Source organism: Ranitomeya variabilis, chromosome 1 (genome assembly GCF_051348905.1).
Source record: "Ranitomeya variabilis isolate aRanVar5 chromosome 1, aRanVar5.hap1, whole genome shotgun sequence".
Taxonomy (NCBI): Eukaryota; Metazoa; Chordata; class Amphibia; order Anura; family Dendrobatidae; genus Ranitomeya; species Ranitomeya variabilis.
The window spans coordinates 218,857,336-218,871,398 of NC_135232.1; positions in this window are offsets into that span (position 1 = coordinate 218,857,336).

Genomic DNA, 14,063 nt, shown 5'->3' on the forward strand with positions numbered 1-14,063 from the left:
CATGAGAGAATAATGGCAGATCTGAGCTGTCCCATAGGATAACACTAGGCTGAGTATTATGTGATTTTAGCACTTGGCCTTGTTATACAGTAGTGGAACTCCTGCCTCAATAATACCATTTTGTGGAACATATGATGTATTTATCACTATTTATTGCATTGGGGGGAGTGTTGGCAGATATGCAACAGACTTATTTGTGTGCAGGAGAAGCTTCCACTTTTCTGACAGTAGATGGCGATGTTGTTACTGCTATATGCTTAGCTCAATATAATGCATATGCATATACTTGTTTGGTTTCACTTTCTCTCTGGTTAAAGGTCCTTTAGACTTCCTGTTATGCTGTATTAAGAAGCTGATGCATGTACCTCATGTTCTGTGTAGATAAAATTTGAATTACCCCATATACTCTACTCTCACAATTTTCTTATGCGACCAAACTATGCAACAGAAAGTGTGTTGAATGAAAAGCACCACTTTTGGCATTTTTTTTTTCCATTTTGGTGCTTATAATATGGGAAAAGTATTTATTATATTTGATTTGTTAGCATAAGTACATAACAAGTACAATCATGCTCAAAAGTATTCACACCCCTGCAATTCTGTCAGATAATACTCAGTTTCTTCCTGAAAATGATTGCAAACACAAATTGTTTGGTATTATTATCTTCATTTAACTTGTCTTAAAGAAAAAACACAAAAGAGAATGAAGCCAAAAGCAAAACATTGATCATTTCACACAAAACTCCAAAAATGGGCCAGACAAAAGTATTGGCACCCTCAGCGTAATACTTGGTTGCACAACCTTTAGCCAAAATAACTGTGACCAACCGCTTCTGGTAACCATCAATGAGTTTCTTACAATGCTCTGCTGGAATTTTAGACCATTCTTCTTTGGCAAACTGCTCCAGGTCCCTGATATTTGAAGGGTGCCTTCTCCAACTGCCATTTTTAGATCTCTCCACAGGTGTTCTATGGGATTCAGGTCTGGACTCATTGCTAGCCACCTTAGAAGTCTCCAGTGCTTTCTCTCAAACCATTTTCTAGTGCTTTTTGAAGTGTGTTTTGGGTCATTGTCCTGCTGGAAGACCCATGACCTCTGAGGGAGAAACAACTTTCTCACACTGGGCCCTACATTATGCTGCAAAATTTGTTGGTAGTCTTCAGACTTCATAATGCCATGCACACGGTCAAGCAGTCCAGTGCCAGAGGCAGCAAAGCAACCTCAAAACATCAGGGAAACTCCGCCATGTTTGACTGTAGGGACCGTGTTCTTTTTTTTGAATGCCTCTTTTTTTTCTCCTGTAAACTCAATGTTGATGCCTTTGCCCAAAAAGCTCTACTTTTGTCTCATCTGACCAGAGACCATTCTTCCAAAACATTTTAGGCTTTTTCAGGTAAGTTTTGGCAAACTCCAGCCTGGTTTTTTTATGTCTCGGGGTAAGAAGTGGGGTCTTCCTGAGTCTCCTACCATACAGTCCCTTTTCATTCAGACGCCGACGGATAGTACGGGTTGACACTGTTGTACCCTCGGACTGCAGGGCAGCTTGAACTTGTTTGGATGATAGTTGATGTTCTTTATCCAACATCTGCACAATTTTGCATTGAAATCTCTTGTCAATTTTTCTTTTCCATCCACATCTAGGGAGGTTAGCCACAGTGCCATGGGTTTTAAACTTCTTGATGACACTGCGCACGGTAGACACAGGAACATTCAGGTCTTTGGAGATGGACTTGCAGGGGCTGGCTGGCAATTTTCAGCCTGGGGGGCAATCACAAGGCAGTGGCCCTCGAGTTGCGGTGGCCCTCCTTTTCCCTGCTTATATCTGGCCACTGCATTAAAGTAGCAGAGATAACAGGCTTTAAAAACAGGCTGGTACACAGATATGGAAACTGAACGGCGCTTGCTGCATAGATATAGGAGCAGAATCGAGCTTACTCCAGAGATATGAGAACAGAACGGAGCTTACTACAGAGATATGGGAGCAGAACCGAACTTACTAGATTCAGAGATATGGGAGCCGAACCGAGCTTACTGCAAAGATATGGGAGCAGAACCGAGCTTACTACAGAGATATGGGAGCAGAACCAAGCTTACTGCAAGGATATGGGAGCAGAACCGAGCTTACTGCAGAGATATGGGAGCAGAACAGGGCTTACTACAGAGATATGGCAGCAGAAACGAGCTTACTACAGAGATATGGCAGCAGAAACGAGCTTACTACAGAGATAAGGGAGCAGAACCAAGCTTACTACAGAGATAGGGGAACAGAACCGAGCTTACTGCAAAGATATGGGAGCAGAACCAAGCTTACTACAGAGATATGGGAGCAGAACCGAGCTTAGTGCAGAGAAATGGGAGCAGAACCGAGCTTACTGCAGAGATATGGGAACAGAATCGAGCTTACTACAGAGATATGGGAGCAGAACCAAACTTACTACAGAGATATGGGAGCAGAACCTAGCATACTACAGAGATAAGGGAGCAGAACCGAGCTTACTAGAGAGATAAGGGAGCAGAACCGAGCTTACTACAGAGATATGGGAGCAGAAGCTTACTGCAGAGATATGGGAGCAGAACCGAGCTTACTACAGAGATAAGGGAGCAGAACCGAGCTTAATACATCTACTACATGGAACCAAGTCTGCTACATAGAAACTGGAGCAGAACTGAGATTACGACATACATACATACAGTACCATAATCTAGATTACTACATTGATAGAGTACCAGAACCAAGCTTACTGCTTAGATATGGTGCCATAACGGAGCTTACTTACAAACATACACACAATACAGCTACACAGTGCCTAGTACTATCACCACTACACAGAGAATACATAATATTGTAATATCACCATTACCTCTACATGAAACTACACTCTATACAAAGACCAATGATGCCACCATACACTCCCTGACACAAGTTATGTCGCTTATTCTTGTTATGTAAATAAAAGCTTATAACCTGACGGTAAATTCATCCATTGGTTGTATAAGTTATTCTTTTGAAAGCTGAAACCCTCCAAAATGTGGTTTAGGTTAAGAAAATAAATTGTTATTAAAGCAGAAATATTGATCAGTTAATGGACACAGAATGGTCAGATTTTGGCAAGACAACATTTTTGTTGCCCACAGACAAATAATTAACTTAAAATACAAATATATGTTGCATAACGTTGGTGAATGAAGTTGTGGTGCTCCTCTAGATTCTTTGGTTTTGTCTTCCAAGCGTCCTCTTTCATCCTAGCCCAAACATGCTCAATGATGTTCATGTCTGGTGACTGGGCTGGCGAGTCCTTGAGCACCTTGATCTTTTTTGCCTGGAGGAACTTTGTTGTAGAGATGGATGTATGAGATGGAGCACCATCCTGCTGCAGAATGACCTCTTTTATGATTTGGAATATAAGAGGTAGCTAATACTTCTTGATATTTTAGGCTATTGATATTGCCTAACACCTTGCAAATGTTTCGCACACCCCCATACTGAATGTAACCCCAGACCATGATCTTTCCACCACCAAATTTAACTGTCTTCTGGGTGTATTTTGGATCCATACGGGCTCCAGTAGGTCTCCTGCAGTGTTTGTGGCAGCTGTGGTGTAATTCTACTGAAGAGAAATCCACCTTCTGCCACTTTTCCAGTGTCCATCTATTTAGCAGGCTGTGGGAGTTTGCAGATGCCACACGGTTTTTTATTTCCTTTTTGTTTAGTGCTGGCTTCTGGGCACTGATTCCACCATGGAGGCCATTTTGAGACAGAATCCTACAAACTGTTCTAGTTGACACAGGGACTTGAGGTGACCAGACCTGTTGGAGCTCTGCTGCTGTGGAAGAGGGGGTTGCTTTGGATTTTCTAACCAACAAATGTTCCTCCTGAGCAGTTGTCTTGCGGGGTCTGCCGGACCTGGGCTAGTCAAACACCTCTCCAGTCTCTTCAAATCTTTTTTTTAATTCTTTGTACTTGATGCTGAGACACATTAAAGGTGCCCACCACCTCTGCAGTGGATCTGGTCTTCAGCCTCTTGATAATCCAGGCTTTGGTCGCAGGGTGGATTTTTGGCATGTTGTCAGAGCTTAAGTTGCAGTTCAAGTGAAGGTCTGGGGTGCTGGGTTTCTTTTTATACACACACACTAAATAACCGATCATTTACTGAGCACAGGTGAGGATGTAAATTAGGATTGGGTGCATTATATGACCAGGCGACAAAACTTTTGTCTTGCTAAAATCTGACCATTCTGTGTCCATTAACTAATCAATATTTCTGCATTGATGTCAATTTATTTTCTTAACCTAAACCACATTTTGGAAGGTTTCAGCTTTCAAAAGAATAATTTATACAACCAATGGATGAATTTAACATCAGGTTATAAGCTTTTATTTACATAACATGGATAAGCGACATTACTTCTGTCAGGGAGTGTACACCTTTTACTACTTGTATACTACAATACTGATCATTAATTTTTAAAAAGCACAATACTAAGTGCCATTGTATACAGGACCTCTGTATTTACGGTCAGTGTAAAGATACTACAGTGATCACTGGTGACATTATGCACAGGAGATCTGTATAAGGTGTCAGTGTACAGGTAATACAGTGATCACCACTGCCAGTGACATTATACACAGGAGCTTTGTATATAGTATACAGTGTATAGTGTCAGTGTACAGGTAATACACTGACTCACTAGTGACGTCTCTAGCTGAAGTCCTTCATCTTTGCGTTTCATTTTCATCCAGCACAGACTGCCGTCACTTCTTCCAGCCAGGACTCGTCTCTGCATAAAATAACACAGTTACCTAGAGCACGGCCTCCAGACCACATTCCCCACTTTTTCCCTTTCTTCTACACCATGTTCCAAATTATTATGCAAATTATATTTTTCTCGGATTTTCCTAAATGGTCGGTGCAAATGACAGTCTAATAAAAGTCATCACCTGTTAGATTCGAATTTTATTGAAGAAACCTCCCAATGATAACAGTATAATCTCCAAAATGAATAAAAACTCAAAATGCACTGTTCCAAATTATTAGGCACAGTAGAATTTCTAAACATTTGATCTGTTTTAAAGAACTGAAAATGCTCATTTGTGGAATTTGCAGCATTAGGTCACATTCACTGAACAAAAAAGCTATTTAACCCCAAAACATCCTAACAGGCCAAGTCACATGTTACCATAGGAACCCTTCTTTGTTATCACCTTCACAATTCTCGCCTCCATTGAACTTGTGAGTATTTGGAGAGTTTCTGCTTGTATTTCTTTGCATGAAGTCAGAATAGCCTCCCAGAGCTGCTGTTTTGATGTGAACTGCCTCCCACCCTCATAGATCTTTTGCTTGATGATACTCCAAAGGTTCTGTATAGGGTTGAGGTCAGGGGAAGATGGTGGCAATACCATGAGTTTATCTCCTTTTATGCCCATTGCAGCCAATGACTCAGAGTGATTCTTTGCAGCATGAGATGGTGCATTGACATGCATGAAGATGATTTTGCTCCTGAAGGCACAATTCTGATTTTTATACCATGGAAGAAAGTTGTCAGTCAGAAACTCTATACACTTTGCCGAGGTCATTTTCACACCTTCAGGAACCTTAAAAGGCCCTACAAGCTGTTTCCCCATGATTTTGGCCCAAAACATGACTCCTCCATCTCCTTGCTGACGTTGCAGCCTTATTGGGACATGGTGGCCATCCACCAACCATCCACTACTCTATCCATCTGGACCACCCAGGGTTGCTCGACACTCATCAGTAAACAAGACTGTTTGGAAATCAGTCTTCATGTGTGTCTGGGCCCACTGCAACCGTTTCTGCTTGTGAACACTGTTTAGTGGTGGCCGAATAGTAGGTTTATGCACCACAGCAAGCCTTTGAAGGATCCTACACCTTGAGGTTCGAGGGACTCCAGAGGCACCAGCAGCTTCAAATAACTGTTTGCTGCTTTGTAATGGTATTTTGGCAGCTGCACTCTTTATCCAATGAATTTGTCTGGCAGAAACCTTCCTCATTATGCCTTTATCTGCATGAACTCTGTCTGTGCTCTGTTTCAGTCACAAATCTCTTCACAGTATGATGATCACTCTTAATTTTTCGTGAAATATCTAATGTTTTCATACCTTGACCAAGGCATTGCACTATTTAATGCTTTTCAGCAGCAGAGAGATCCTTTTTATTTCCCATATTGCTTGAAACCTGTGGTCTGCTTAATAATGTGGAACATCATTTTTAAGTAGTTTTCCTTTAATTAGAATCACCTGGAAAACTAATGATCACATGTGTTTAAGATTTATTTTAGTGATCCATTGAGCCCTGAGACACAATACCATCCACGAGTTTATTTGAAAAACAAAACAATTAAATCTTAATGACACTTAAATCCAATTTGCATAATAATTTGGAACATGGTGTACACTAGACATCTGAATACAGAGGTGCACCCACAAACAATATATAATTGGTTATTATGCAACCTCATAGATTGTAAGCTTGCGAGCAGGGCCCTCATTCCTTTTGGTATCTGTTGATCTATGTGTTTATTGTTATGCTTAATGTCCATTGTCTGTACAAGTCCCCTCTAAAATGTAAAGTGTTGGCACTATAGAAATAAAATTATCATAATTATTATTATTAACCGACCATTCCAAATATAAATTATAATCCACCACTGTGCACCCGCTAACTATAAATAGCCACTTTCCCCATTTAATATATAAATTAATTAGCACCTGTACTCTTTCCCCCAATTCATTACCAGTCACTTCATCCTCAACGGCCCCCGCTATGTACCTACCACTCTAACCCTAACCCCGATTCATTATAGTTACATGCCCCTCCCGCCCCAATTCATTGTCATGTCTTTCTCTCTCACCCTCTATTCATTATCAACTGCTCTACCCCACATTCAATACATCATTTACTCCCCCACCCTTAAAATTAATTATTTGTTCTTCCCCTAGATCATCATTAGCTCTCCCCACCCCCTCTTCAATTGATCATTTGCTCTCCCCACCCCCACCTTCAATTAAATTGCTGTCCCCTGTCCCTCACACTGAATTTATCATTTTGCAGTCCCCCCACTTTAATTTGAAGTCCCCTTACTTCATTCATTGCAGTCCCCTATCACCCCCTCACTTCATTTGCAGCCCCCTATCCCCCTTCCATTTCATCATGAGCAGTCCCACATCAGACACACTTCATCATGTGCAGTCCTGCAGTCCCGTTCTCCCACTTCATCATGTGCAGTCCCCTTACCCCCCACTTCAACATGTGCAGATCACCTTACCCCCCACTTCATCATGTGCAGTCCCCTTTAACCCCCACTTCATCATGTGCAGTCCCCCTTACCCCCCCACTTCATCATGTGCAGTCCCCCTTACCCCCCACTTCATGTGCAGCCCCACTCCCCCTTCATCATGCACAATCCCCCTTACCCCCACATCATCATGTGCAGCCCCATTCCATCATACAGCCCCACTCTCCCCACTTCATCATGTGCAGTCTCCTTTATCCACTAAACTATCAAGTGCAGCCCCACTCCATCATGTACAGCCCCACTCAACCTTCATCATGTGCAGCCCCACTTACCCCCTCACTCCATCATGTGCAGTCTCCTTTAACCCCCAAATTCCATCATGTGCAGTCTCCTTACACCTCCCACTTCATCACTTGCAGTTACCCACCATTAAATTTATTTTATAAAGAAAACAAAAAAGTTCTTCATACTTACCTCACCAGTCGCTCCCCTGCAGTGCCTCTCTGCTTCTAGCATCCGGGTCATGTCGGCGCGTGCGTGAGGATGCCATCGCGCATGCCCAACACCTAACCTGGAAGTATAGAGAACATGAAGGGAGCAGTAGCTGCGCAGCCGTCAAGGTGACAGCCAAACATAGCTCCTGGCCCCAGCGCAGACGTGTGTGCTAACTGTGATGCGGCTGTGTCTGCTGCCGGCCACGTCACAGTACAGCAGACATGGCTGCGCACAATTTGCTGTGTGGCTGTAGCCACCACCAGGCAGCCGGCCCTGAACAGCAGCTGGGGGAGTGGCCCGGGGGGCATTTGCCTCTTTGCCACCTGGGCCAGTCAGCCCCTGTGGACTTGTAGCCTTGAGATTGCTCATGCTTCCTCACAATTTGGTTTCTCAAGTCCTCAGACAGTTCTTTGGTCTTCCTTCTTTTCTCCATGCTCAATGTGGTACACACAAGGACACAGGACAGACGTTGAGTCAACTTTAATCCATGTCAACTTGCTGCAAGTGTGATTTAGTTATTGCCAACACCTGTTAGGTGCCACAGGTAAGTTACAGGTGCTGTTAATTACACAAATTAGAGAAGCATCACATGATTTTTCGAACAGTGCCAATACTTTTGTCCACCCCCTTTTTTATGTTTGGTGTGGAATAATATCCAATTTGGCTTTAGAACAATTCTTTTTGTGTTTTTTCATTTAAGACAAATTAAATGAAGATAATAATACCAAAGAATTTGTGTTTGCAATCATTTTCTGGAAGAAACTGAGAATTATCTGACAGAATTGCAGGGGTGTGAATACTTTTGGCCATGACTGTAGCTAATATATCATTTTTTTTTCTATTTTTTTTGTTATTTATGTTTGGTGAAAAGGTGGGTGATTTAAATGTCTTTATTTTTTTTTTTATAAATTCTTAGTTTGTCTCTTTAATGGATCTTGAACCTAATCTGAGAGCAGCATAATTTAGGGGCAAATACCCTAAACTCAGGGCTGTATCACTTACTGGGCTGCTTGCTGTGGTTTTGACACAAGCATTATTTCATCGACGAGACTATAACCTGCTGCCAGGTAGTCCTCCATATTCGTGAGGTCTTTATAATCACACCCTCACCACTAAATGGCAGCTTTAAGCTTATGCACAGTGTACACAGAAAGTGGCCAGCCAGTGATGGGGGTGTGATTATACAGAGCTCAGCATTCAGAGAGCTGCTAGATCTGCAGCAGATAAAACAATTTCTAAGCAAAACTGCAGCAAGCAGTAAAGTAAGTGATACATAGCTAGACTCAGTGTCACTGCAAAACCTGGTGACAGATTCGCTTTCAGTAGGCCTCCAGCTGCCACGACGATCGATCGGGAACTCCTGTGATTGCGACAAATGTTGGTTGAAGGCCACCAGAACTGAGTGCTGCCATGTAGGAAGCCTTTTAAATGTCATTGTCACACTTGGTGGCACCATTTAAAGGGAACCTGTCAACAAGAAAATGCAATGTGATCTGCTGGCACTATGTAAAGCTGGATTTGCTGAGCAGATTGATATGTGGTTTTGGGAAGAAAGATTCAGTATAATGTGTGATTTATTCATTTAATCCTTTGCTCTTTTTGGAATTTCCGTCCAGTGGGTGGTCCTATCTGTGACTGCTTCTGTGTAATAATTATAGGGGATAACTCAGGAGACTCTTTGCGTGGAACAAGACAACTACAGGACACAGTTTTATAAGTGGTAAAGTCTGTATTATCACACGGTGATTCAAACAGGTGCAGAGAGAAACTCAAGTCCACAACACTTGGTGCAAATAATAAACGCAGCTTAGCAGTCTATAGGAAACTTCAGAGGAAAATGCAATCAAGCAGAAAGTCTATGAAGCACAGTTATTCTTGAGGATACTTGACACGAATAAATCCTTGTCTTAGTCCAGGCACAGATAGATATGCTTATTAGGCAGTTCAAATCATATCTTAGCTCAACCAGGGAGGCCTGGTTAATAGTCTCAGGTTATTGCAAAGCAGCAACAGCTTACATGACCGGCAAATGCAGATGGAAGTAAACACGAACAGCAGATGAAGGAGGATTACTGGAAACTTGTGTATGCAGCAGGAACTCAGAGCCGACTAGCAGGATCACCACACAGGTTCACAGGAGCAGGTGTATAGCCAGGGAGTAATCAGGTCAGGAGCTGGATGCAAGGCAGAATACTCTAGCACAGACTGAAGGCTGGGGTGGAGTTTTATAGCAGGAGACACAGTGCACATGAGACCAAAGACGCCATCTTGAAAAAGGGCAGTAATGCACAAAAGGTAAAAAATGTTCAGAGTCCTGACATTCTGTATCTGTATGCACACATATATAAAATGCTGTCAATCACTAATAGGACCGCCCACTTGCCCAAACATCCCAGAAAGTACAGAGGATTACAGTGGCTTGCAAAAGTATTCACCCCTTTGGCTTTTTACCTATTTTGTTACATTACAACCAGTGTTTTAAATATTTTTGTAATCTAATTTGTGTGTGATGCATGGGCACTAAATAGTCCAAGTTGGTGAATGAAGCAAGAAAAATATAGGCATAAATTAAATACATGGGATCAAATAACTTGGAATTAGAATGTGCATATGTATTCACCTCTTATGCTTTGAAGCCCCTAAAAAAAATTTGCTGCAAGCAATTACCATCATAAGTCACACGCTTAGTGAAAGGATGAACACGTGGGTGCAATCTGTCACCTGTCTGTTAGTATATACTTTACGTGTTCTGAAAGGCCACAGAGTCTGCAACACCATTGAGCAAGAGGCACCACTAACCAAACACCATGAAGACAAAGGAGCTCTTCAAAAAGTTAGGTAAAAAGTAGTTGAGAAATACAAGTCAGGGTTGGGTTATAAAAAAAAAAAATACAAACAATCTATGATGATCTCCCAGAGCAAAATCAAATCCATTATCATCAAATGGAAAGAATATGGCAACACAACAAAGCTGCCAAGAGGTCCGCCTACCAAAATTCTCAGTCATGGCAAGGAAGGTATTAATCAGACAGGCAGCACAGAGACCAAAGGTAACCCTGAAGCAGCTGCAGAGTCCCCAGGCAGAGACTGGAGTATCTGTCCATGCGACCACAATAAGCCGTACACTCCATAGAGGTGGCCTTTATGGAAGTATGGACATAAAAAAGCCTTTACGTACAATTTTTGTGTGTAAAGCTTGTTTAGAGTTTGCCAAAAGACATGGGAGACTCCCCAAATGTATGAAGGATGGTGCTGTGGTCAGATGAGACTACAATTCAGCTTTTTGACCACCAAGATAAACAGTAGCTTATCACCCCAAGAACACCATCCCCACAGTGAAACATGGTGGTGGCAGCATCATGCTGTGGGATGTTTGTCAACAGCAGGGACAAGGAAACTGGTCCGTGTCAAGGGGAAGATGGATAATGCAAAATACAAGGAAATTCTTGAGCAAATCCTGCTTCAGTCTGCCAGTGATTTGATACTGGGATGGAGGTTCACTGTCCAACGAGAAATTAACCGAAAGCATACGGCTAAAGCAACACTCCAGTGGTTTAAGGGGAAATGTGTAAATGCTTTGGAGTGGCCTAGTCAAAGCCCAGATCTTAATCTAATTGATAATCTGAGATCAGTCTTGAAGATTGCTGTTTAGCAGAGGAAACTATCTAACTTGAAGTAATGCAAATATGAAAAACAAGTCAACTCACCTGTCCAGGCTACTCCTCATCTGATCCCGCATGGGAGGAAGGAAGCCGAGCACACACCTATCCATTATTAATCGTATAGTAAACAGTAAATTAAACACACAGACACACAAGAAAAAAATATTTTAATTAAATAATGACACACTCTTTTTGACCATTTTTTTATTGTATGCTCAATTCACATGAAGACCCTCGTTCTCCTGGGAAAAAAGGTAAAAAAAACCAAACCAAATTTATACTCCCTGTCCGCAGATATCCCATAACGAATGTCCCACAACGATCTGCCATGGAGAATAGACACACCAGGTGATGTGTCTGCTCTCCACGGCTGCAGCAGCACACTGACAGGAGCAACGGCTCCTGCAGGGTGTAACTAAGCATGCGCGAGAGTTTACCGGAGTTAATTGACTCTGGTACTTTTGCTTTTTGGCACTGCTGCATGGGAAAATTCTCACGCAGCTCTAGTGCCGTAAAATGACAGGCCGGAGCTGCAAAACTCCAGGAAACTACGCGATACACTGCTAGGAGCATCGCTCCTGTTAGTATATCGCCGGAGAACAACAGATCAGCGTGGGACTCTCGTTATGGGATATCTGTGGACAGAGAGTATACATTTGGTTTATTTTTTTGGATTTCTTCCTAGAGGACAGAGGGCTTCGCGGAGGTGTATGTGCTGTATGGTATGTTCTCTATGTTGTATGTACTGTCTGTCATGTATGTTACATGTATTGTATATGTTTATTGTATGTGTATGTGTTTTACTAACAATTGTACTGAGTCGCCGGACACAGGGACTACTCTCCCATGCTAATACCGGATGGGAGCAGTAGTCTCATACGGCGACTTAGTACAATTAGGTGGCACTATTGTCGCATGGGGACAGACGCACACATACATACATACCAGATCAGACGCCCGACATCAATCCCCATGCGACGATACGACTCTATCACGGTGACTCCATGACGGTGACTTCCTACTGCACACCACGCCCACACACTTCCTCCCGCCTGACATCACTTCCCTGTGCAGCGTTTTTGACACACTAATCCGTAGCAAAACCGCAGATCTTTTTTATATCTGCGATTTTGCTGCGGGTTTTACTGACACAATGCAAGTCTATGGGTGCAGAAACGCTGCAGATCCGCACAAAGAATTGACATGCTGCAGAAAATACAACGCTGCATTTCCTTGCGTTTTTTTCCGCAGCATGTGCACAGCGGATTTGGTTTTCCATAGGATTACATTGTACTGTAAATCTCATGGAAAACTGCTGCAGATCCGTAGCGTTTTTGACATGACTCCGCCACCTCCTTGCTGACATCGCAGCCTTGTTGGGACATGGTGGCTATCCACCACTCCATCCATCTGGACCATCCATGGTTGCTTGACACTCCTCAGTAAACAGAAGAAAATTAGTCTTCATGTATGTCTGGACCCACTGCAAGCGTTTCTGCTTGTGAACTCTGTTTAGGGTTGGCCGAATAGTAGGTTTATGCACCACAGCAAGCCTTTGAAGGATCCTACATCTTGAGGTTGGAGGGACTCCAGAGGCACCAGCAGCTTCAAATAACTGTTTGCTGCTTTGTAATGGTATTTTGGCAGCTGCTCTCTTAATCCAATGTATTTGTCTGGCAGAAACCTTCCTCATTATGCCTTTATCTGCATGGCATGAACTCTCTCTGTGCTCTGTTTAAGTCACAAAACTATTCACAGTATGATGATCACTCTTAAGTTTTCATGAAACATCTAATGTTTTCATACCTTGTCCAAGGCATTGCACTATTTAACACTTTTCAGCAGCAGAGTTCCTTTTTATTTCCCATATTGCTTGAAACCTGTGGCCTGCTTAATAATGGTGGAACATCATTTTTAAGTAGTTTCCTTTAATTAGAATCACCTAGAAAACTAATTATCACGTGTTTAAGATTGATTTCAGTGATCTATTGAGCCCTGAGACAATACCATCCACGAGTTTATTTGAAAAACAATTAAATCTTTGACACTTAAATCCAATTTGCATAATAATTTTGAACAGTGTATGATTATGGGGTGCATTATACTACTATATATAACTAAGGGGGTCATTATACTACTATATATAACTATGGGAGTACATTATACTACTATATATAAATATGGGGTGCATTATACTACTATGTATGACTATGGGGTGCATTACACTATTGTGGATGACTATGCAGTGCATTATACTACTATGGATGACTTTGGGATGCATTATATGACTACGTATGACTAAGGGGTGCGTTATACTACTATATAGAACTATGGGATGCATTATACTATTATGGATGACTATGGGGTTGTAATATGTGGTCTGGTCATTGGTGTGGCGGTATTTATCCCTTGTATGTGCTTTTATTGGTCACTATGTGATAGTGATACAAGGGACAAATATGGCCACACCTCATATGTGGTATTCATTCACTATGTGGTAGTGATATGTGGTCTGGTCATGGTGTGGAAGTATTTGTTCCTTGTATGTGGTGGTAATATATGGTCTGGTCATAGTGTGGCGGTAGTTGTTCCTTGTATGTGGTATTATCCGGTCACTATGTGGTGATAATATCTGGTCATGGTGTGACGGT